The sequence below is a fragment of the Ixodes scapularis genome, unplaced genomic scaffold, assembly GCF_016920785.2.
Source record: "Ixodes scapularis isolate PalLabHiFi unplaced genomic scaffold, ASM1692078v2 PGA_scaffold7__128_contigs__length_106722199, whole genome shotgun sequence".
Lineage (NCBI taxonomy): Eukaryota > Metazoa > Arthropoda > Arachnida > Ixodida > Ixodidae > Ixodes > Ixodes scapularis.
Window position 1 is genome coordinate 41,444,235 of NW_024609882.1, and position 26,718 is coordinate 41,470,952.

Sequence of the window (26,718 nt, forward strand, 5' to 3'; positions counted from 1 at the left end):
ACACTGCAACGTCAAATCTTCTTGCTCGTTCGATTGATTCAAATGCTATGTTCTTGTTTTTGTGTTTTCTTTTTTGTCATACCATACTTTTATAGGCAATAATACATTGATCAATAAACGAAGCAAAACAAAAACACGCTGTCCTAAAACTTGCTAGACTTCAACAATGCTCGGGTTATATGAGGAACGGCGCCCAAAAATGGCAAACCTTCGTAAACCCGTGATTTATCACGGAGCGTCGGTAGACTCGTAACTTTCCAAGCGATAACCGACTGCCAACTGCGGTCCTTTCGAAGCACAGTCATGCAAACAGACTGGACTTCTGTATTTTCAAAGCAATGCGTGAACGAAGCATATGATGATTTCATAAATATTTTTAAGACGCTATACATCGCATCGTTTCCATATAAGACGGTTACTGCTAAAAAACGAATAAGAAAACCATGGGTCACGCCACCTATTCTAACAATGATAAGAAAAAAGAATCGCTTATATCAGGAGTACCTCTGTTCAAAGGATGACGGTGACCATGCAGTTTTTAAGAGGTATCGCAATCAACTGACATCTGCACTTAAAAAATCAAAAACAGAATATCACAAACGTCTTTTTCATGACGCCCACAAGAAGCGTCCTGCGATTGTTTGGCAGTCGATAAATGAAGTGCTTAAACGCAGCAAGCAGAAGAATTCAATAGATGAACTTTCACTTTCTGGTGAGAGCGTATCAGGAGTACAACTATCTGAGCTCTTTAACAGACATTTTACTAACTTGCCTTCTAGCGCGCACAATGAGCATGCTTCCTCGTTTATCTCGCACCGTGTAACAGACACAATTTTCCTACAACCTACAGACGAATTGGAAGTGATCCGTGTATTTATGGGATTGAATAACAGTAAAAGCCATGACATAGACGATATACAAATAAAGCCCGTTAAATTCGTAATCGATGTGGTGGCCCCACTCTTGGTATATATATTTAACTTAGCATTGTCGAGTGGTCAATTTCCGAATAACATGAAACTCGCAAAAGTTTCAGTTTTGCATAAAGGTGGAGACAAAAATTTAGTTACAAATTATAGACCCATCTCTGTTCTTCCAATATTTTCTAAAGGGCTGGAAAAAATTATATTATATCGTTTAGACAATTTTTTTACGAAGACCTCAGTGCTAACTGACTCCCAGTTCGGATTTCGCAAGGGAAAATCCACGGAAAGCGCTCTGATATCACAGAAAGAAATAATATTACACAATATAGAATGCAAACTGCTGACACTGGGAATATTTATTGACCTTAGCAAAGCGTTTGACTGTCTTAACCATTCGACGCTCCTTGATAAACTTTCATGTTATGGCATACGTGGCACGCCTTTGATACTTATTCATTCATATTTAGAACACCGTAAGCAATGTGTCTCCGTGAGTGATCATGTTTCCTCTTTGCAAATCTTGAAGTTTGGTGTGCCCCAAGGCAGCATACTCGGCCCTCTGCTGTTCAATGTATATATAAATGATCTAGTCAATATTTGCCATCAAGCACGTTTTGTAATGTATGCAGACGACACGAGTATATTTCTGTCTGCATCGAATATGGACGAACTTATACCCATGGGAAACTTAGTTTTGGAAAAGTTTCTTTCGTGGTCAAAAATAAATGGTCTTAAAATAAACACTGTAAAGTCCAAAGCAATTTTGTTTAGACCTGTAAATAAGCACGTTATTAGTAATTATACTCTAGAGATTGGAACTGACCAGATTGTAATAGTTAAACAGCACAAAACGCTAGGTGTCATTTTTTCAGAACATATGCAATGGGATAATCACATCGAATACTTAGTTACGAAACTGTCAAAAGTTGTTGGAATAATATGCCACTGTCGCTCCTTGTTGCCTGTAAATATTAAAATGCAAATTTATCATGCTCTGTTTAGCTCACAAATTAACTATTGTCATTTGGTTTGGGGCACAACAACCAAATCTAATATTAACAAACTCACGATCCTACAAAAGAAAATGCTGCGTTTTATTGCAAACGTGCCTTACGACACTCATACTGAGCCATTATTTCTTAAATTCAACATCATGAGGATTGCCAGTGTATACGAGTACCGTTTGCTATGTTCTTATTTATTTTCGACCGCTGAGTTTGCTTCTTTTTTGTCTAATGTATCCCATCTGACAAAACGTGAATCCTTCATCCTTGTCAGACGCAGAGAGTTCTGGAACGTGCCTCATTTTCGTACAAATTATGCACTCCAATCTATTGCGCATAACCTGCCTTCATTACTTAACAAGTTCCTTATAGACCACAATGATATTCACTGTTTAACAAAAAAAGATGTACGTGTTTGTTTTGTTTAGTCAAAGTGTATTCTGTAGTACTTGTTTTTTTTATAATGCCCTGTAAGTGCAGGGGCACCAGGCCCAGTCAAGCTACCTCATGGAAGCTTTTTGTCTGGTGCCCTCAGCACAATATTGCTGAAAATAAATATTACTTACTTACTTACTTACTTACTAGAGTATGCCTCCTCGTAAAACCTAGAACGCAACCCTCTGATATAAGTGTTATTTTATCTTAAAGCTGTATTGTTTTGTTTTTATTATAATTATTTGTTTTTATTAGTTTTATTATACTTGCGTTTCGCTTTAGCATAGACTCAACGAGGGCGTGTGGCGATATGTATACTTCCTTTTCAAAGCAGTTACAAGTTTACGCATATGGCCACTACTGCATCGCAGGCTCGTGGAGAACTGAGCATAAATTCCGACGTAGCCTTTTATTTTACTGTAAAGTCACAGCTTTGTAGTCACAACCACAATGTGTTTTGATGTAGATAATTAGGCTGTTAAAAAAAACCTAAGCTTAAGTAAAGTTTATTATGTTATTACGATTTTTGTTATCATTTTGGTCTGGTAAACGTTTGCGTGAATATCTTTGGGTTTAGCCTTCCTAATCAAGACAGAGAAACGGCTCAAGATGTTTCTTGACATCCAGGTCGGTGCACCATCGACATCAACCAAGCAGCAGCGCAGCGCGGATAATAGATGAGGCGGGCATTGGATGAGGGAAACATTGTGACCGTAGGCTGACTTACTAAGATATTTTAATTAACTTCTTAATTGTTGGTTTTATGGGTCATGTTTGAATTGCAGTATTGACGATAATTACTATAAAAGAAAGAAGCAGTTTAGATAGTTACTGAAAAGAATTTTAAGATATTAATCGATCGATTTTTGAGGGGTTTTTTTGCCCGATCTAAAAAGTGCGCTCAAAGAGAGTGTGGCAAGCCACAATAAGAATTGCAAGTGTGACATCATCTTTTCAATTATGTAAACCAGGGGTGCACAAGGTACGGCCCGCACGCGCTTTTCTACTTCTTCGAGGGAGCATATCGACCAACTCGTGTTTAGAAACAAACCAGAGCGCCCCTAGCGGACGCCACCGGCGCCGCGCGTGCCCGATGGAGTAGGTGCGAATATCCCGCCGTCGCCCGCAAACAAACCATTGGAATGCGATGTTGTCCTCGTCGGGTTGAGTCCCCGTGCTCTTTCTCGCGTTAAAATTGTTGATTCGACGTCTTCCTAACAATGTCTGACTACTTGAGGGGCTTCAGCAAAATTAACGAGGTTCGTTGCACCGCAAAACTTCGCGTGAATAATCTGACGTGCGGCTATTCATTCCGCGTGGACGCCGCAGAATGGGAGCCAGAGCCTGACGCACGAAGAGATTCTGCTAGCTCTCTTCAGTCGCGACCTCGATCGGACTGCAAAAGCATGGACCGTAGCTGAGATGGTCGACGTCGATACTTAAAATCTCAAGCGGAATTCCGCATTACAAGTCGGTAATGGCCACTGGAAACCATGCTCCTGTCAGAGCTGTTTGCTCATGTATTTCTCTTTGGTGTTTGAAATTCTGAAATTTAACTTTAGATTTCTTTCGCTTGCCGTAATTGTAGGAAGAACAAATAAAAAATATTCAGGTTTAATAATAAAAAAAAAACCTTACATATTTTGTTTTCCAATATCGCTGAGATTGTTTAAAATACTAGATGATTCGGGAGAAATTTCCGGAACCATACATTCGACGTGAAAATAACAAAATAAATTTCAAATCTGCGGGATTAGTAGCCTTTTTCAATCCCTAAAATATAAATATACTAGCATAAATATTAAGTCGAATTTAAAAGAAGCAGGATGATGTTCACCTTATTTGTAGCTTCACCAATGTAGCGTTGGATAGAACTGTGCAACGTGGTTCAACCTGAAATGAAAAAAAAAAAACTGCGTGTTGGCAATATTTTTTTTAAAATCATAAATAATGATTATCCTTTTAAAACCGTACCTTTATTTCAGGCACTAAAATGGCCGAAACAAGTACATGCTTCAAGCAGACAGTATAACAATGAAGCTGTGACATGCAGAGTCTTTAGTTACGGTCTCTGTTCCCATCTAACGAACTTCACTCGAATTATTTAATGGCATTGGCACTAATCAATTTCATAATTGACAAGTCGCGTTTTCTATCATTTTTACCTTTTTTTCGTGAAAGTTTTGGTCACACAAAATTATCCCGCTAGAAGTTAGTGGATTGTTTTAAAGGCATCATCGATGCACCCTAATTGGGATGGCATCGCATTATTTTTTAAAAATCGAATTTGTTTCAATATAAAAAACTGAATTCGCATTTTAAGTCACCTATGCTTTGCCACCTACTTATTAAAAGCAGCTTTAGAGGGCCACATCAACCTCAAACTTATAAATATTTTATTGCCTCAATCGTTTTAAGGTGGTGTGGCAAAACTATGAAAACATTTAACGCGCAAACACATTTTCTGTTTCACTGGCGTCGGTTTGGAAATGCCCTTCAGCCAGAATATTTTTTTTGCCTTTGCAATGACGCATTTGGCACAAAAAAAAATGTTTTGATGATTCACAGGTTACATTTTGTAACTCTTATATGCTCTTAAGAATGCACAATCTCTTTATTTCCATATATAAAATAACAGACCCCAGAAGTGATATTCCGTCTTCTTTTTGTCTTTTGCTTATTTTTTATATGGTAGCTTTAGAAAGCTAATCGAGCTGTACAGTGAGTGATCTGGAAATAAGGAGTACCTTCGTTGATAAATTATTTTTTTGTGCTGACCGTCGCACTTTGATGAATAATTTACCCAGTGCTTGGTCAAACGGGGGCTTAGTGTCATGCGATGATGTTTAATCAAAACACGAAAGGTCATTCCCGACAAAATCAAAGATGATGGTCTAGACAGAACAAGAACGGAAAGAAGCATGTACTTATATTATCGCATTATGGCACTCCCATTTTCAGATGGAAATAAATAACAAGCTGGCATCAGTTCGCCATCTACGTCATAGACTTGCGCGTAAGCTTCAAATTGTGTGTGTGTTTATTTTTCTTCTGAATAATTCATGTTTCTTGCAAGTACGCAACAATAAATTTATATTTTGAGGATGATGCGCGGAAATTATTTGCAGTCGTTTGGGGAACCAAAACAATCATGTATTTTTAGTTGTCAGGGCCGCTTTAAGATGCCTAGAACATAATCCAGAACAAAATTGGGAGTTGAACTCCGAAGAAACTTCTAGTACATACTACACAAAACGTATGTTGAGCATCTGCTTCCTAGAGTTTTTATACGAAGTCTTTCCTGAGTGTTAGTTCACAACCATGTTAGGTTACAAACGCGCGTATAATTATTTTTTTCAACTCAAACTCAAACGGCCTTCCGAAACGCATTAAACTTACCTCGCTAACTTCGCATCTTAAGAAAGCCACGGAATTAAAAAATAACGCAACAAGCATGTGCGCGTCATTATTAACGTACTCTGCTTTTTTGTTTCCTCTTGCAAAGATAAGACAGATACCACTAAAAAAAAAGAAAACGAAAATGAGTCTACGTTACTGTGGTTTTCAACAATTGATCTGCACTCAGAAAACCGAAAGCACAGGAGGGCTGCGGTAGCCGCTTTTGCCGAGGCTTACCACGATGCCCGTAAATCATACCTTACTCCTGATAAAGCACGGCACAAAACTTCACCGGGAACATCGCGGCGCCTTCTCCCGAACAAAGAACCCCCGGCCTTCGCAGGTTAGTTGACGAACCAGATTCTACGTTCCCCGCGGAAGACAAACGATTCCTCGCTCGACGCAACAGAGTCCGCCGCAAGCTTGAAGGGCGGTCATCCAGACCGCTGGACACATTTCAACCGCACAGGAAGCCGGACACCGGACGGAGTTGGACTCAAAGCCACGATAACGTGCTGAAAAGGAAGGAGGGGGGGGGGGGGGGGAGACAAAGGAACTGAATCTACGAATGCAAGCCAAGCCTACTTCATACGATTTTGTAGGGCGGATATGTTTGCAGGCAGCCATGGTATTCTTGAATACTTTCTCATTACTACTGTTGCGCTTCTAAGAGTACAATTCATTATTTCGAGCGTAATTAGACATCATTCCAGGCGGAAACAACGTAAATTCCCCCTCGGTTGCGTGTTCGGGTCTTTTACGCGCAATCGCGAGGTGGAGGTGTCCGCAAACGTTGGCGGAAGAAAGGAAGATCCAACATAACAAAACACCTGGAGTGCGGGTGAGTAAAGGATGTGTTTAATGTAGATGGTTGAGCGTGTTGGTCCCCCCCCCCCCCTTGCCTCCTCTCTTCCTTCCCCAAGAAGGCACCGCCGGCATTCAGGGCTCCGTGTAACGGTGACGTGTCGAATGACACACAGGAGACCCCCACTTCCGTCGTGTACGCATAGCTGCTGGAAGGCCACATGGCCCACGGTTCTCTCTCACCCACCACCCCTCTTCCCCATCTCCCCGACGCTCCCTCGTCGAGCATCGGGAGGCGAAGTGAAACCGGTAAACCCTTTGTTGAAAGTGGAAAGCCTGTGTTGTCTCTTTGTCTTCTATGCCCCTTTTTCCTAATTGTAAAAACGAATGTGTGTGCGTCGTCTGTTGCTTTCCTGCTGCCTCGGGGTTGGGTTATGCCTAGACATGATATCATCTCCTCCAAGAATGCACTGGACCTGGATACTCAAGCGTCCCCCGTCGCATGAAAAAAACAACCTAAACCGATTCTGCTGAAGCACTCGACTTATTTGGTGGTAAGTAACCCCAACATCAATATTAGCTAAACGAGACAATTAGGAACTCTCGCCACTGCTGCGCAAATAAAATGCAGTCTTCGGGTAATTAAGATCTAATCCGTAATTACACGTTGCTAGAACATCTCTTGCTGTCATTCCTTCTTCCATGTTTGTCTACTTGGAGCTCTGAGCTTAACTGCGCCACTCTCGCTCGACCTTACTTTTTATCGCAATGCCATCAAAAAGCTTTAACTATAATTGTGGTTGTTAAAGCCGTCCTAACGCAGGCTTGCCGATTCCAACTCTGAACCTTGAAACTCAAACGTCCCACGTCGTACAAAAGGACAACCTCAACGATGTCAGCAGAAGCAGTCGGCGTCTTTGATGGCCCCTGACATTTTCTTTGTTACCGCTGCTTCATTTTATGGCTCCCTTCTGCACTTTTCTAATCAAGCCACTCTCCTTCCATCTTTTGATTTTTCTCTTTAAAATATCTTCAGCATAGCGGACACTTAGGTTTTCTAATTACCCTGGACAACTCACCACACAGAGGTATACAGAAATGGCAGCGTATTTACTTATTGCTATGTTCTATGAACTAGGCGTTTTGCATCTTACCTTACGTTTTAACGCAAAATCAGGACGTGCATTAGCGTAATTTATGTTTCTGCAGGGCACGTAGATCACGTGCGCAAGACAAGCGCAAGATATACTTAAGTTCTCAATTAACTTAAAGTTGCCTTCGTTCTAACTACCTTTGTTTAAGTAATAAAGGTTTTTGTCTTTTGTTTGAAACAATTTACCAACTCAAGAGTACATTCAAAGCACGAATTTGTGAAATGTATGCTTCAAACAAAAAAAAACATTAACATGATGTGAAATAGTGAATCTCGCGTGATTGCTTAGGGCAGGTACGCCACGCACGCGTAGAAGACAGTTTCAAAGCCTACGTGTTCAGTGTTATCCCGGCACGCGTATTGACAAATAGTACTTTTTGGCTTATGAGCTAGACATTACTAAATGTTATGAACTCCCTGAATTATGGTGGACTGAAAATACGAAAACCAAAGATATGACAACAAAAGAATTAGGTTGATGCCCAGTTATTTAAATATATAATCTACCTTACTATGAAACTCGTGCCAATAAGATTATAAGGCATTTACACCAAGAGGTCTGCAGGACCGCTCGTTAAAGGACAATTTGTAGCAAGTAAATTTATAACAGGCTAATTCGTCAACATGGCAGTTCATCGAAGTTTTGAAAGATATTTACAAATTTACTAATATTAGCAGAGTTTATAAAGCGTATTTTCTCAAATGAGAAATAGCGAGTGAGTATGATTGTTTTGATTGGGGACACTATTTTATTCTGTTAAAAATTGGTTGGACCTCTATTAAGCTCGCCACACAGCCTGACTAGCTTTTCCAGTTGCCCGAAATCTTGCCATCAGTTTCATTAGCGTGGCGAACGTGACGTTCGCGCCAGGAAACAATTAAATATAATAATATAACGCTGTGCTGGCCAAACTTTTATAGTAGAAACCCTAACGCCAAGAAAACTAAAAGGAGACATGTAACCAAAAACCATAGAGGTTTACATAAAACAACCCAAAACCTCAAAAACCAAAACAACCAAGGTCAACAGAGTGTCCAAGCAGATAAACTGGAAAAGATACCTGAACGAAAAAAAAAATAATTAGGACGGGTGAGCTGACAGGCAGTTGTTCTGGAAAGCCGCGTACAGTCAATGCATCGAGCGAATTAAAGCATGCAACAAATTAAAGTATCCGACAGTCTTGAGGAATTGAACTGTTAAGTTTTCAAAAACCAAATTTAGGCCTTTATCGACAGAGCAACCGAAGTATAAAAAAAAATAAACATTGAGAAACTAAATGAACGTGGGCAGCAAAGCAAGCTGCGCGGTGTCCACTTTTAGAGTGAGTTTTAAAAAAGTTATGTCCTTGAAACAAAAAAAAAGAAGACAAATATTTCTTGAAAGAGTATCTCACGCTTAATTTTAGACCGAGACACTTCAACCAAAACACATCTCTCGTGTCAGCCATTACTGTCTTTTTGTGTGTTTCCCCTATGAATAAATTTCAGTATAACAAAGTGTTGTAAGTAACAAATTACCCCGTACTCAACGAACGTCTGGCACCTGCACCAATAGATTCGAAAACGAAACTGCACAATGCCTCTTCAATATCATACAAAAGTAGGGCGTTCATGTTTGAGTCAACGCCGTCCCAACTAAAGGCTCGTAAAACTACATGGGAGCTGAGTATTTTTCGTCTCTAGCTCCCAGCACAAATAGACAGACGTACTAAAGAAAGTCCAAAATACAAGGCACTGTCAAACATAATGAAATAAAACAGCGCAAAGAGGTGCAAAAGGAAGCGACAAAAAAGACAGGACATGGCACTGAATCGTAACTCTGCATTTTTACTGATAAAGAAGGAGAAAGACAACGCACATTGTTCCACTACTGTGTTCTAAAGGGTGTAGTGGCAAGAGTGGCACCCGCTTACAATGGGCCGCGTGAAGACGGTTAACGTAGATGCCGCGAGTGGCACTAGAGTTTCGTGACCTAGGAGAATTTGTGGCAGATGGCAGATGTGCGATGAGCGAAGAAGAGGACGAAGCTGAGGCGGTACGCTTCTCCCGAACGTAGCACCGTAGCACTTTTCTTTGTAATGTAGTGGCGGGGAGTCTTCCCCGTTCCGTTGCCGTCTCGGTCATAAATGCAAGGAAAAAGACGGACGCACACACTGCTTCGCGCCGGGATGCAAGTCGGGCTACCCGGTCAACAAGGGCAGCCCCCAGCGATTGTAAGCCGTTGCTGTTTCGTGCGCCAAAGAAGGAATCGCGCAGAATACAGGGGCGAAAAAATCTTCATCGAGAAGATAAACTCCTCGCCGAGACATCAGCTGTGTGCGAGAGACATTTTGAACCGCGCCTTGTCCTTCGGGACTATGTGCACATCGTCAATGGCGAAGAGGTTAGGATTCTATGCCGCAATATATTATGACTATTTTGTAGTTTTTTTGCGTAGTATGTTGCTGGATATCTGTCATGTGCTTGCTCTGTATGTCGATGAAGTATATTACCACTTTTGAGAAGTCAAAGCAGTGAGTTGAAAATAAATTTTTATTTCATATTAGCGGTTGTTGAAGTTTGTGTTCAAATCGTATTTTAATGCCTCATGTACTCTCAATCGAGGTATTTTTTCTTCGTAGGCTTCCTTGCACAAAAAACTATTTGTTATATGTTCGCCAGTTGCAGTGGCACCTTGGCAGTTCCCAAACCCGCTCCGTCTTGCACCTTACACAACACTGGTCCCCGCATCAACAACACCATGACAAAAAACAATACATCAGTTTATTGTTCCTATCACCATTAAAAAAGAGAGAATTATTGAAATTTATGTCTATTTTTTCTTGTTATTTCAGTGTCGCGTGGTTTCTTTCGCAGCTATTAAGCGTGCAGCCCAAGTGATAGCGTTGCTGAACGACCTGTCAGTACTGGGAAGGGGGAGGGGGGGAGGTCGATATTAATCAAATGATCTCCATCAAAAACACTCGAATAATAAAAGTAAAGGATATCACACACTCTAGAGGCATTATTGCAAAGGAAAACCTGCAATGTTTCACTTTAGCACTTCTTCTGCGTCGCGAAAAGCTCCAGTCGAACCGCAGTAGTACAAGCCGAGCAGCGCCGACGACGAGGCTGACGGGGGCACGTTCCTGTAGCAATATCTAGGAAGGACGAGACGAGGCCATGTCCGCTGGGCTCCAGACATGAAGCGTGTGTGTCGCCGGCGCTTCGTTCTTCTTTATTCAAGCCTCTTGCCACAGGTCCTAGGGCTCAGAACAGCAGCGCTACGGTGTCGTCGACGGCAAAATCTTCACGCGGTGCCGCCGCTCTTGCCAATACAACTCTCTAGAACACTGTAGTTCCACATTTTCACACGCATATCTTCTGCCAATGATATCTACAAATTACTGCACGCGATAACCGTTCATTGTCAGTTTCAAAAATTTTAGCTCTTTACTAGACAATGCCACTAATGCTAAACTAACGCAGTTTTTTTTTGTGCCACTGTAAATGTGAATGCCTCAAGCACCTCACGTGTCACGTTTTTTTTGTTTTTTTTTTTGCCTTCTCGAAAATTGCGGTGAAATTAAAAGACGGTTAGCACAGGCACTATTTACAGTGAACTGAAAGGTGCCCTCCCACAGGGGCTCCGAGAGAGTACCTGTGCTCACGGAGCCTACCGTTCATGCAGCGTCCGGTTTGCCCAACGTAGGTGCGGCCACACGACAGAGGGATGCTGTGCACAATGTTCATTGCACATGGCACAAACGGCTTGGCGTGCTTCTTACTGCACGTGTTCCTTTTGATTCCCTCTGCCTTCGCGTTGACTCGGGGAGAAATCTGACTCGTTTTTGTGGAGCCGAAAAAAAACACTTAAATTCTGTAGAGGTTCCCCACATTTTTTTTTTTTTTTTTGACGATGTTAAACTGTGTGTATGTACGGGAAGACCACTGGCCGCTTCCTTTCCATAGAACGTTTTGTGGACTGGTTACCCTTTGTTCTCTTGAGCCATCAACACTGCTGTCAGAAGTAGCAAGCACACTGCTTACTGCTCACTGTAAAGAATACCTGTGCGAACCGTTTTTCAATTCCACCACCATTTTGGGAAGGCACAAAGAAAAAGTGGCACGTGAAGTGCTGGAGGCATTCCACATCCACAGTGGCGGAAAAAGCTGCATTAGCTCAGTGTCAATGGCTTTGTCTAGTAAGGAGATAAAATTCCTGAAACTGACAATCAAAGTTCTGCGCGTGCAGTAATGCGAAGATATCACGGTAGATGATGAGCGTGTGAACGTGTGGAACAATGGGCGTTGTCTTTCTTTTTTTTTTTTCTATCAGTAAAACTACATAGTTGCGAGTCAGCGCTTTGTCCTGACCGGTTTGTCGCTTCCTTTTATATCTTTTTGCGCTTTTTTATTTCATTGTATTTAACAACTACCAGCTAGCCCATCTCTCAACCTTATTAAAGAGAAGGAGTCAAAGAGTCAAAAAGTGGCAGCATTTTAGATATAAAAAATCAAAATATCGCAATGGACTGCTGTGCCTTTAATATTGTTTTTCCCTCCACGAATGTTAAGCTGGGCACACCGGCCCAGCGGTGTGTCCAGTTTAACACGTGACCCCAGCAATGTAAAAATGGCCACCTCCTTGAAAACATGAACAAGAGAGGAACGGCGCTCATTAATACAGTTTTGGGGCGCAGAGGGTGAGATTCCGCGAATATTAATTTCAAGATATTGAAGCAGCGTGAAGGCACTTTGCCGGTCACTTTAACAGGTGTACGATTGGTAAAAAAAAAATGTTTAGTCGTCAAGTTTGATTGATGAGCACCTCGTTCCGTTCAAGCTCACACTTCGACAACGCTGTACTTAATATCAGAAATTGAACGGCTTGTACAGAAAACCCGCCGTGGCATTATTCATTAAATAGCTGAAGAATTGAACATTAGTCATGGCTTTATGCACTACGTCATTCATGCCATTCTGCGGTAAGACAAAGTGCCCCCAGGTCGGTGCCAAGACGACCACTTATGCCAGACATTAAGGAGCGTCATATGGATGCGTGCGAGACGCTGCTGTGATGCTATAAAGTTGACGGGAAAAAATTGTTTAACACATTGTAGCTGAGGGCGAATGTCGAATTTACTATTACCAGCCAGAAAGAAGGCGAGCAAGCAAATAGTGGAAGCACACTTTGGCACCAGGACCAATGGAGTTCCGGCGCAGGCCAAGATTATTCTCAGAGTCTTTTGGGACCATAGAGGCGCAATAGTTGAACAATACATGCCCAGCGGAGTCAGCGTCCATAAAAACATGTACGGTGATTTGCTCGTGAACAGCTTGAAGTCTAATTAGGTAAAAACGCCATGGTTTACTCACCTTTGGTGTGTTGCTGCAGAAGAAAAATGCGAAGCCCCCCACGGCACATGCGATACCGAAACAAGAATATTAGGCGTCGATGTTTTTAGTGCATTCCGCATGCGCCATACTCAAAAGACCTGGCACCTAGTGATTTTAATTTGTTCGGACCACTCGAAGTGGCTAACGGCGGAATGAAACTCCGTACAGGGCATGGGCTTTGGTGCATGCCTGGCTTCGGGGTCACCGGAAAAATGTTTTTGTTTATTTTCTGCAGCATCACCGCGTTGGTGAAGCGTTGGCGCACAGGTGTTGAACAAAAAGAAAGCTGCGTTGATTAAGCGCAAATTGCTCTGAATTCTATCCCTAATATTATGTGAATTCAAAAAATATCGCCGTTGCTTTTTGGTCGAGCCTCGTAGAAAGCGCGTGCAACCAAGCAGAAACAGTTCGAAATATTGAGTACAAAGGGTGGAGTATGCATAGACGGCGTGGTGTACCAGGCCACACTGATTCGCGATCTCTATACATCCATGAATTTCAGAAGCATAAATATCCACCCTTAGCACTTTCTTTAAGAAACCAATAGCTCCGAAAGCTAGCAATTGAACGAAACACGTCCTTAACGCATAAAACGGCACCAACTAGTATACTTCACATTATTTTAATCTTTCTTTCTCCTCATCGAAATCGAAAACATCCTAGACGTGAAGGGTAGGTACAAAATATAGTGTTTAAATTTATAAAACAAGTCAAAAGGACTGTTGAAATATTGAAAAGAGCGCATTTACGTTTTTTGTACCTCTTTCATAGAATTTAAAAAAAAAAAGAAGCAATTCCTCGGCCCGCTTTCTTCCAATCTCATTAAAAAAAAAACAGTCAATTTTTATTTTTATTTTCTTTTTCTTACATTCTCGGCGTTTTGTCGTCTTCGCAACCTCCTCAAACACATCTCGCTACAAAAATAGCAATTCATAAGCAGACAGGGCTGCACTTTCCCCGAGGAAACAGTGTAACAAACATACCAACGTGCACACTGCAAGAACAGCAACAAGAACGACGGCATCAACAGTAAACTCAGAATCAATGCAAATAGAACTAATATACGGACCGTGAAAAACTGCAATACAAGCAAGCTTGTTGCACCCTAAACTTTGTTCGTTAATATAAGCAGAGTTGAATGAAAGCGACAAAAGCAGAGGGCGCGAGAGGAAGCAAGATCAAGGGGAAAATGTTCATTCCGCAAAAAAAAAAAAAAAAAAAACACATTCGTTTCTTTTTTTTTTTTTCGCAAATCATGTTGCCGGGAGACGACTGATGAGATTGAAACGGGATGAGGGTGATGTCGCCCCGATGGGGAACAAACGGCCCGCGCATCCGCGCACGGGGCGCGTTTGCTTCCGAGGCACCCTGCATCTTTATCCGTTGCCGTTGGCACCGTCGAACTGGAAGACACTGAAAAACAAGAAGTAACACAACAAGAAAAGAAAGAGTTGATTCTGTGGTCGTTTTCATGCGTGGACTTTTCAACGCGTTCGAAGGAGACAAGCGTGTGCGTTGTGTTGCTATTAAAGCTGCGGCAACTTTTGGAAGCAGCAGAATCGCCGACGGGCTCTCATCGATATCTTCCTGTGCTCCCAAAGACATTGGTATTGGGAAAACAAAGGGAGGTTTAAAATATCCTGGTATCATTATTTATTTTCAAAACAAAACAAGAAGAACTGACAGCAATGTGCGATGTTCAGCAAGCAGTCCAATGACAGGTAAATGACATGTTTTAATGAACACGCCCTTTCAGTATCCAGAGAATAATTGAGGGAAAGGGGAAGATGAGAGCGTGGCCTGAGCGCCGCTGTCTGCCCCCATAGGCACTCAAGGCGATTTCATTTGCTCGGCTCAGTTGAAACTTTCTTTGTTCCTAGGTCTCGGGTGACCATGATATAAATAATGGCCGTCAACGTGTCTTGTATCGTATATATATATATATATATATATATATATATATATATATATATATATATATATATATATATATATATATATATATATATATATATATATACAAGGTGTCACAAAAGAAAATTTACACGGTCTTTTTTACCGCAAACATAAACTAGGCATCGCCGAACGCTCATTCTCCGCCCAAAGGTAGCGCTAGAGGTCACAACCAGATGCCAAAGTTTCAGCCCGATCCGATAACTTAATCAAAAGTTATAAGTGATTTTCTGAAAATTTCAATGGAAAAATGGCGGCCGACGGAGTTCTCAAACACATGGGGTTCTATGGCACCAGAAACCGAAAACGAGCAAAAATGGGCTCCATTTTCCCATTAAAATTTTCAGAAAATCACTTATAACTTTTGATTAAGTTATCGGATCGGGCTGAAACTTTGGCATCTGGTTGTGACCTCTAGCTCTGCCTTTCGGCGGAGAATGAGCGTTCGGCGATGCCTAGTTTATTTTTGCGGTAGAAAATACCGTGTAAATTTTCTTTTGTGACACCCTGTATATATGGGTGGTTTCATCTCAAATCGTGCAGGCAAAAAGGGTCGAATTTTTAATTTCGATGAAAAAAATATATATTATGGCGCCGTTTCTAAAACCGCAGTCAACACAAACCGCAAGTTCGTCGGATTTTTTGTTCTCGACTTATGAATTTTTAAAGAGGCCGCGGCGAAAAGCAGTGTTTTTCACACCCGTCGTGGGTCGGATGTTTCGCTTGATCTCCCGCCATGGATATTCAGTCCACTTTATATTAACTTTTTTCAAGCACTCTGTGGACACATTTAAAAGGCTACAATACCATGAAATAATTTTAGGCCTTTTGCTTTTTTTCTGTAAAAATGTCAAAAACGCCTCCTCGGTCAATTGTTGACGAACTTTGACATCTAATTACTGGCGATCTACTTGGGTTACACTGATATTTTTTATGTCCACGGAGAGCCCAAAGCACGCTCTTTATATTTATTATACAATGCCTTGGCTGTATAAAATATCCTTTGCGGTACGTTTACGTTAATATTATGCAAAAACCAAAAAGTACCATTTTTGAAATTGATTTTCTCAAAAAAACCCATTTTTTATTTTTCTTATTTTTTGTTCAAATGTAGATATGATAGTTGTCTACACGAAAATCAAGCCTAGAGAGTGTATATTTTGTTTGTATGTTCTACATTTAAGCATCAATATCGTACAAAAACGTGTTTTTACGGCTCGAAATGGACTTGCGAATTGCGCGTCTTCACAAGCTTGGAAATAGTTTTTTTATTTTTTTCAACGTTCCCACATAAAAATGAAATACAGTATTTCCACCCTGATATATTTTTGATTATTTAAATTTTATTATAGGCGGCAAGCTACATCGGAGGAGTTCCAAAAAGAGAAAGCAACACTTCTTAACAGACCAGCAGGTGTCGTAAATTTTTGACGTGTAGCAGTCGGCAGACGTCTTATTGATTCGGGGCCCTCATTGGCCTGCATGAACGTCCTGCCCTTTCGGAGCCAGCAGATGACCACGACCTTTCGCGCTAGTTGTGTTAGATGGGACGGCCTGTGAGAGTAAAGCGAGCAGCGCACCCTGTGTCACGAGGAGTGAAATGGTACGATTGTGTCGTTGACGCGGCGAACAGTGACAGCCACCCAGGAGGAGTCTGTCAGAGTATTGCACAAGGGAAAGCAAAGGAATCGTTGCCTGAAAGGATGAGGACACCATGGCCTTACAATGTCGACGGTCAACAACTGTTCTGCCAGCCAAAACAACGCCGCGTGCGCGCTAAAACCGGCGGCGCGGGACAGAAATTCCGCAGACGCACATACGAAGATGGGCCGGTTTCGTTAGGGGTGTGGAGAAATCTGAAACCAGCCATCCGTGCATGCGTGAAACGATACCGCCTGTTTGCCCTAGCTTCGAGCGCCCTATCCTTACCTTGAAACGGCCGTGCTCTCTCTCTCTCTCTCCGGGGAGATCCGATAGCACCGAAGGGTTATCTATTAAACTTGAGGAAGAAAACGAGAAGGGAGTGTTTAAGTTTAATTATCCCCACCAACCCGCTCGTTCTGTCCTTATAAAGGGTTATCTCTTTTGGAAACAGCAAAGCCCGGAGACTGACATTAAAACGAGCGTGTTGGTAAATATACTTCTGTTTGTATTCTGCCCGGAGACTAGTTGGGTCGAAGTCTGCCTCCTTGTCAACTATAACCGTTTGTGAAGAGTGGGCTTTTCCCGAGATGAAACGTTAGCGCCGGCTGACGTGTTCTTTTGAAAAAGGGAAGGGGAAAGAGAAAGTTTGAGTAACTGCAGAAACTACCTCGAAAGCTCCTCTCCCGATATGAAGCTTGAAGCATAGTCTCGGTTACCTTCTCGCGCATCGCCTGCTCGAATCTATTCTTCACTTTCTTTCGTACAGCCACTGTTCCGCACAGCCGTCGTGGATGTGCGTAATAGAGCGAGGAACAGATTCGAGCATCATCTGGACGCCGTCATCCTGCCAGACTTCAATGTCGTGGGGCCGACTCGTGTGTGTTTCTTCGCCCCGCTGAACTTTGTTTCTCGGGTGCGGTTTTTTCTGAACGTTTTTTTTTTTTAATGTTTTCTTACTAACTGTTTGTTAGCACTGTTCAGTTGTTGGGTTTATTTCGTCATGGCGTAGCGGCCTGGCGGTGATGTAGAGAGCGTGTTCGCACGCATTTGGTTGCGTCCCGTTTAGGGAATGCCCGGGGGAGTTGGTTTTTGTTCTTGCCATGTGCGGCTGAGTTTTCCCGTCTTTATTAAATTAATGATTTTTTTTTTTTTTTTTACCTTTACGTGTTGTCGACTTCTTTGTCTGACTCTCCACCAGGCGTGGACCTTACGCCTTGCCACCGCTCGAACCTAAATACTTTATTTTTTTTTAACGCAATTTTCGTTATGATCGGAGTTTGGCAATTTAATTCCTATTTATTTATTTTTATTTCCTACCCCTCTCCATGACACACTCTATGTGTGTTTCGAACCCTTTCTGTGTCACCACTTTTGTGTATTACGGAAGTGAAAGGACATTCCCTGGTGACCTGTTCGATGTGCGGTGAACAAGCCCCAGTGTTTGGTTTCGTAAAGAATTGTATATAATATATCGACGATGTGGTGACTTTCTTTGTCTTAGTAATATGACAGCTAATAGCTAGTCGTGCTAGTTTACTTTGAAAGGTTTATAAATCGAAACAATACAACGTCTGTGCAATTTGGTTATTGAAAGTGTACATAGGCCTGCTGACTTGGTTAGATATGTATCTCATGGTTCCCGCTGTTATCAAAACATACATAAATATTCAATACCACAAAATCCGTTTATAATTGATTACAAAATGCAGAAGAAAATTCAAGAAAACTTTTTCACAATTCATAGAGACGCATGGGTCGCTATGTCTGACTTAGGTCTTGCAAAACAAAGACGTCTTTTTCCGATATTGAGGCCTAAATATAAAACATGCAAACAAAATATACACTTTCTAGGCTTGATTTTCGTGTAGACAACTATCATATCTACACTTGAACAAAAAATGAAAAAAATGAAAAATGGGTTTTTTGAGAAAATCAATTTCAAAAAAGGTACTTTTTGGTTTTTGCATAATATTAACGTAAACGTACCGCAAAGGATATTTTATACATCCAAAGCATTTTATAATAAATATAACGAGCGTGTTTTGGGCTCTCCGTGGACATAAAAAATATTGGTGTAACCCAAGTAGATCGCCAGTAATTAATTGTCAAAGTTCGTCAACAATTGACCGAGGAGGCGTTTTTGACATTTTTACAGAAAAAAAGCAAAAAGGCCTAAAATTATTTCATGGCATTGGAGCCTTTTAAATGTGTTCACAGAGTGCTTGAAAAAAGTTAATATAATGTGGACTGAAAATCCATGGCGGGAGATCAAGCGAAACATCCGACCCACGACGGGTGTGAAAAACACTGCTTTTCGCCGCGGCCTCTTTAAAAATTCATAAGTCGAGAACAAAAAATCCGATGAACTTGCGGTTTGTGTCGACTGCGGTTTCAGAAACGGCGCCATAACATATATTTTTTTCATCGAAATTAAAAATTCGACCCTTTTTGCCTGCATGATTTGAGATGAAACCACCCATATATATATATACATATGCATATATAGCAAGAGAGAGAGAATGAGGAAGAGGGAGAGAGTTAGTATCTATATACTAACTCTCTCTTTCTCTCTATCTCTCTCTCTATATATATCTCTCTATATATATCTTTATATATATCTCTCTTATATATATATATATATATATATATATATATATATATATATATATATATATATATATATATATATATATATATATATAAAGAAGAAAAAAACCCTTAGTGAAAACAGCAACAACGGACGATTTAATCTTCGACGTTTCGGCCGGAGTCCGGCCTTCGTCAGGAAGAACTTTTACAGATGAACGCGGGTGGTATTTATACAATGCTACGGTCGAGTCCAAATTTCGGAGGGGTGACGGTTGAAACTTTCGAGAGAGGGAAGCGTAGGGCAGTTCTTATCCGGGTGAAGAAGCTTGACGGTCGGTGCCAGAGCTGGCAGTAATGTAATTACTGTAATGAAATTACAGTAATTTAATTACTTGTTCCAGTAATTAGTAATGTAATTCATTACTTTTTGTAGCAGGTAATTTAGTAATGTAATGAATTACTCCAGCGACGGTAACTGTAATTAAATTAGCTAATTACTTTTTCGCACCAGGCATATTTTTGTGTCCACAATACACAAGAGCGCTTTTCTTTTTATTTTACTTCTTCTTTTTCCTCTACACCTTTCCAAAAAAACGCTCTTCGGCCGCCGCTACGTTGCTGATGCTCATGCGGCTGGTGCGACTCGCGCCCGCCATCAGCTAGACATTTTCTGCCACTCTCTTGAACTGTGAAAACCCGCTCAGCGCGATTCTCTACCTATGTTTTGCGGTTTTGCATTCGACGTTTTCTGGCCCCACTTGAAAGTTTCCGCTTACTTTTTCTGATGCATGCTGCGCACCCTCTCTGTGTTATCGTCCACTGTGAGAAATAGGGCTGGTAAGTGCCTGCCATTCGAGCTTTTCTGCTCGACATTCTCGGGAAACGAAGGAGGGGAAGTAGGTCGAACTAAGGCCCCTGGTGGAACGGCCCTCGACGCGATTTTGCGAACAATGACAATTGTTCTCCCCCCCACCCAGAGATTATCCGCGTAGGGTCCTCAGTCATCTCCAAAAATAGTTTTCCGGATTGGGGTGGGAAACGGATCAGTCGCGTGCGTTCCTCTGTCCATCGGTAAACATGCAACAGAGAGTTCTAGCTCTGTGTGCCATGAACTGTGTAAATAATGTAAATAAAGTTATCTGTAAAAGGAAGTTATCAATAGCTCCTTTATATTCAAAATTATACAAATGTAATGCGAAAGTAATGTCATTACTTTTAAAAGTAATTTGTAATGGTAATTAATTACTTTCTCGCTGTGGTAATTTGTAATGTAATTTAATTACATTTCAGCAATTTTCAGCAAAGTAATTAGTAATGTAATTTAATTACAAAATATGAGTAATTTGGCCAGCTCTGGTCGGTGCCAAGTTTCAAGGACGGCGGGATGACGGTTGTAGCTTCTTGAGAGGGGGCGCAGGGTGACTTTGTGTCCGGGCCGGCAGCGGTGACCTATATAGACGATAGCGTACAATAGACGAAAGTTACACGCGCAAACTAAAGTGTTGTCTCAAAAAAAAAAACAAAAAAAAACAATGGCGGCACGGTCACTTGTGTGCATGCAGGCATGCATGAGTCAAACCTGGAAGGGAACAATGTTAAACCTAGAAGTAAAAAGAAAAACAATGGATATCAGAACCTGGAAATAAAAGAAAAGTTGACGGTCCAGTTCCGGCCCCAAACACAGTACCACTGTTAACAACAAAATTAACAAAAAAAAAAAAAAAGTTTTTTGATTGCTGTTGTTATTCGTCTGTTAGCATTTTAATCGATGCCAGAGTACCGGGGCTTTCATTTATTCCTTGTTTAATAGTGTTAAATCGGTAAATTAGGTAGGACTCACGCTGTTCACGTTCGCGATTTGATTTAAATCCAGGTTCTAGGAGCGTCACTGACAATTTATCAAACGAATGTTTTGTGAGAGCGAGATGTTTGGATAAAGGCAGTGCCGGAAGATTTATGGCGTGAGATTTGTAATTATTAAAGCGCAGTCTAAATGCCGTTCTAGTCTGCCCTATGTATTGCATTTTGCATACCGTACACTCGAATAAGTAAATGACATTCGACGAGGCACATGTTAAGTTCCCTTTAATTTTGATCGAGAACTGCGAGTGCGTGCTGCTGGCCGTGCTTGTCTGCTGCATCTGTTTACAGATTAGACATCCTGGGTGCCTGCAAGGCCTACATTCGTTAGGTGGTGGCGATGAGTTTATCCGAGAGTTTACTAGCGCGTCTTTGAGGTTACGCGATCGTCTGTGGACTACCCCCGGGGCGGATGGAAACGCGCGTTTAAGGCGCTCGCTTTGTTCGAGAATGTTATAATGTCGTCTCAAGACATTGTTTACATTAGGATGGTTTATGCTATAAGTTAGACATAGATTTGTGCGTTGTGTGTCGCTTTGCGTGGGGCGCGGGCTGATGAGGTCTGCGCGGTTCAGTTGTTTGGCTTTTCTGAATGCATCGTCGATTATACGGGGTGGATACTTTTGTTTCTCTAGCACTGACTTTAAATTTTGACTGCTCGCATCAAAATCTGTCTCTTTTGAACAAATTCGTTTGAAACGATGAGCTTGGCTATAGGGAATGCTGTTCTTGCAATGGTGTGGGTGGTCGCTTTGATAATGAAGGTATTGCTGTCGATCTGTTGGCTTACGGTACAGGCTCGTGGCGAGTTTACTTTCGTCTATCTTAACGTTGACGTCTAGGAAGTTTATTTCGGTTTGAGAGTACGAATGTGTAAAGCGGATGCTCGGATGAGCAGCATTGTATCGACCTATGAAGTCCACCAGCTCCTCCTCAGTGTGCAACCATACAATGAATATATCATCTATAAACCTTTTGTATATTAGCGGCTTTACGGGACATTCAGAAAGGAACTGAGATTCTAATTTTCCCATGAATATGTTGGCATAGTTCGGGGCCATTTTGGTGCCCATCGCGGTTCCGCTAACCTGCCTAAAGTATTTATTGTTAAATTCGAACGTGTTTAGTTCTAAGACAAGCCTCGCTAGGGTAGCGACGACGTGTCCATCTGGGGTATCCGGTTGTTTGTGGAGTTCGTACATGTCAATTAAAGAGAGTATTCCATCATCATGTGGGATATTCGTATACAGCGATGACGGGTCTAGGACATTTCGGTGTAGGACATTTCGGTGTAGGAACTTTCGGTGCGGACTTCTCGGTGTGCGGCCTTTTCGGTGCAAGACATTTCGGTGTAGGGACTTTTCGGTGCATGGACATTTCGGTGTATGGATATTTCGGTGCATGGTCGTTGAACACAAAAGGGACACCCAAGATTTGGTTTTCTCGCCCTTGTAGTATTTATCTTTCGCCCCCAAGTTGATACGAAAAAGTAATTCTTCCTCTGTTCAGCTTTGTTTCCTCGAACGCTACAGAGAACGCTTCGGCATTCATAAGAAACTTTTCCCTCCTTTTGGTTCATTCTTTGTAGTTGACAGAACAATGGACCTTTCTGCTTCTCTAACTTTTTGTGTTCTGAAGACAGCCATCTTTTTTTTTGAAACGGGGATAAACGCTAGTCTTCTCGCCTCCGACAAAGGTTGATAACCGTGCGCCTCTTTCGGGAAGCCGGGATCGGGGAACTTGTGACGAAAAGGGTCAACAATGCCAGAAACTTGCCTTACCTTAACCTTACACTTTGAGAACTCGATGTTATATGATAAGCATCTGATATTTGCGTGTCGCCTCGTCGTATACCAACCGGTGTTGGTTAAAACGAACAAGGAGGTGACTTTGTTGGTCTGATTCGCCTTTAGCGGAGAGATGAAACTTTATACGGGCTTCAGGACAAAGCCATGGACGAAGCTCAACACGATGCTTCGAAGAACGGGGCCGCCGCCAGGAGTAGTTATAGGTAGGACTCCGTGTTTTCGGATATATCCGAAAAACTCTGAAAAGCACTCGCCGGCTAAAATTTTCGTTGATTCGGGTTTATCTGAAAAACTCCAATATCGAAGTCAAAGCACAAAAAATATTAGTTCTAATATAAAACGGTACCAAGAGCGCTCACCAGTGCCCTTCCAAAACTTGTATAATTGCCAAAAGAGGCTCATCTCGTCAATATGCGTGCCATCAGCGACAATAGCTGACGAAATATGACGGCACCTATTACAGCAAGCTCTGAGATAGAGTTCCTAACAACCGTGATTGCACCAGCTGTAAAGTTCGTGCAATAAAAGTGAATTTCGTTGTCTTCATCCGTCGAAGCGTGAATAGCTTCTTTTTATTTTGTTCACCATTTTCGGAGATCTGGAAATTGACCAGAAATAAAATTCGATAAACTCGTAATTTCTGAGAGCTTTCGTACTTTAAGAAAAGTGGTACTGTAGTTTGGAGTGGAGGAACTGGACTCACCGAACTGTCGTCATTCGTCTTTCTTCGGGTGCGGGGAGCTCTCCACGGCGGGCTTTCGCAGGTTGTAGCGCTGTCTTGGGGTACTTCTCGGCTGCTGCGGGCGTTGCCTCGGTGACACACTCTCGGCAGGTGTCGGGTACTCATCGACGTAGTTGGCGCTCTCGCTGGCTGCCGGGCACGGTGCCACTTTTCTTAAAGTACCACTTTTTTCACAGTACCACTTTTCTTAAAGTACGAAAGCTCTCAGATAAACGCATTAGGCACGAACTCCATAAATCAACCTTGCTAGTGTACCTTAACGCAGGCATTACCCCCGAAGGGCATGTCGCTTTCCCTTCCTCCCGCCTGCACAAACCTCGACCAACATGACCGATCGGAATGGCAACAAGTTCTCCTTGAAGGTTCCCTTAAACTGGTCCAAATAGCGATTCAGCATAGTGACAAACAAGTGAAACAGTTAACGACCGCGACCGCTACACTTCTCCGTTCAAATGGCCCCTTATCGACATCCGAAATTAGCGCCCTATCTGAATTTGATAAAAAGAAACACCATGACCTCGCAACAATCAAGCTACGTAAGCTACAGCGCGATAAGGTTCCTAACCCTGTTTTACCTCAGCTCACGACATCATTTAACTATAACGAACATACTCAACCGGCCATTCGCATAACAGACGATAGGTCAAGCACTAGTGCCCCTTGTGGCACTACAATTGTTAATCTATCTGGCGTGACTATATCAACAGAAGAGGAAAGACTCCTTTCGAGAGGATTAAATTTCTGTCCCGCCACAAGTTTTGTTGACGAATTTCAATTACTACGCGACCTCGACAACTTTGCTCGAAATTTAAGATTGCGGGAATACTTCTTGGACAAAACTTCTAGCTCCAACACCTCTCAGCAGCGTGCAACGAGCGACTGGACACCAAAAGCTAACCGTGATGATTGTCTTGACTTATACATAGCCGCTGTGCAAAAAGACATAATGCGGGAATATCGCAGGCAGGCGGGAAGACGGGATAACCTCACTGAATCCGAACGGGCTAGCTTAAAAACCCTGAGCGATAGGACAGACATAACAATAAAACCAGCCGATATAGGAGGAGCAATTGTGATTCTTAGCACCTCTGAATACATCCGAGAAGGAAACCGCCAACTAAATGACTCGAAGTTTTATGAACCTCTCGCGGATGACCCTACGGTGCACCACACTCAGATTGTGACCTCGGTTCTTAAGGATCTCCTAGACGAGGGCAGAATAACTGCAAACGAACATAAATTAATGAAACCGGTACAGCCTTCTCCTGGCCGCTTCTACATGCTCCCTAAGATTCACAAACCTGGTAACCCAGGGCGTCCAATCATATCCGGAATAGGTACAGTAACCGAACCCATATCAGGATATGTAGACAGTTTAATTAAACATATACCTACAAGTCTTGATTCGTACATTAAAGACACAACTCACTTCTTAAGAGAAATATCAAATTTATGCATACCAAAAGAATCATATCTCGTTACACTCGATGTGTCATCGCTGTTTACATGCCTTGCACGTACGTCACATGATGACGTCAAACACCGGTGTCTACCATGCTGGTGGTTGACTCGACGGCCCTTCGCAGCGAGAGCAATGGTAAACTGCGCTGCGCTCGGGCTGTAGCAATTACCCCGTATCCCGATGGTCGTCCGATCGTTTCGTCGGCATGCCCCGCGAGACAGAGTAGCCGTCAAGTTAGAGAAAGTACGAGCGGCAGGAAAGGGATGCGGCCGCGGAGTATCGAGTTTGCGGGACGCATTTCATAGCGGCGAACGACGGCACTTTTCTACCGTTGTTTACGTTCGCGCACGCCTTTGCATCGGCTTTTGCTCGTTCGTGGTGTGTATGGCCTTTGACCTTCGTTGCATAACGCCATTTTCACGCTTCGAGCGCACCGGGGCTCCCGCCCGAATCCGGGCGAGTGTCGCGCCGCGAGCCCGGCCCGACGGCGATCGGTCGGCGGCGGCCCACGTGTGCAAGCTCGCCCAGCCGCCGCCGCCGGGTCATCGGTTTGTGCCGTCCGCGAGACGGTAACCTTCGCAAGGAGCGAAAGTATGCAGAGGAGCCGGTTAGGATAACATCATAATATAAGCCCTGAGAGACGGTGAGAGTTTCTTGTCCGTTATTTGATTTATCCTTTTCTCGGGGTTAAGGTTATGACGGTAACATTGCGTTGTTTACCAATATTTCGCAAAATCGTAACAATTTTTCTACAAGCGACTCCTAGAGCCACTCGTCAAATAATGAAGCGTGCAGTTAAGCTGTGTTCTTTTCTTGGCGACACGGCAGCCCTTCGCGTCAAAACTTCGTCGGCGGCATTTCGAAACTTTTTGCTCGTAGGGCAATCGCACAAATGCCGAAAAATTCCGCACGTACTGGATAAACGTCATCATCGTAAGCTCAGCACGTTTTTCTAAGTTCACGGTACCTTTGTTGAAAATGTGGTGTATTTTAGCGCATGTCTGGACCGATAGCGGCATCCTACGCCTTGGTAAGCGCATCCGCGCGGTGTGAAGTCAACCACCAGTATGGTGCGGGGTCCCGTCCTTCCCTAGATGTTCCCTAGCGCGACGTCACTTGCAAGGCATGTATACGAATATCCCACATGATGATGGAATACTCTCTTTAATTGACATGTACGAACTCCACAAACAACCGGATACCCCAGATGGACACGTCGTCGCTACCCTAGCGAGGCTTGTCTTAGAACTAAACACGTTCGAATTTAACAATAAATACTTTAGGCAGGTTAGCGGAACCGCGATGGGCACCAAAATGGCCCCGAACTATGCCAACATATTCATGGGAAAATTAGAATCTCAGTTCCTTTCTGAATGTCCCGTAAAGCCGCTAATATACAAAAGGTTTATAGATGATATATTTATTGTATGGTCGCACACTGAGGAGGAGCTGGTGGACTTCATAGGTCGATACAATGCTGCTCATCCGAGCATCCGCTTTACACATTCGTACTCTCAAACCGAAATAAACTTCCTAGACGTCAACGTTAAGATAGACGAA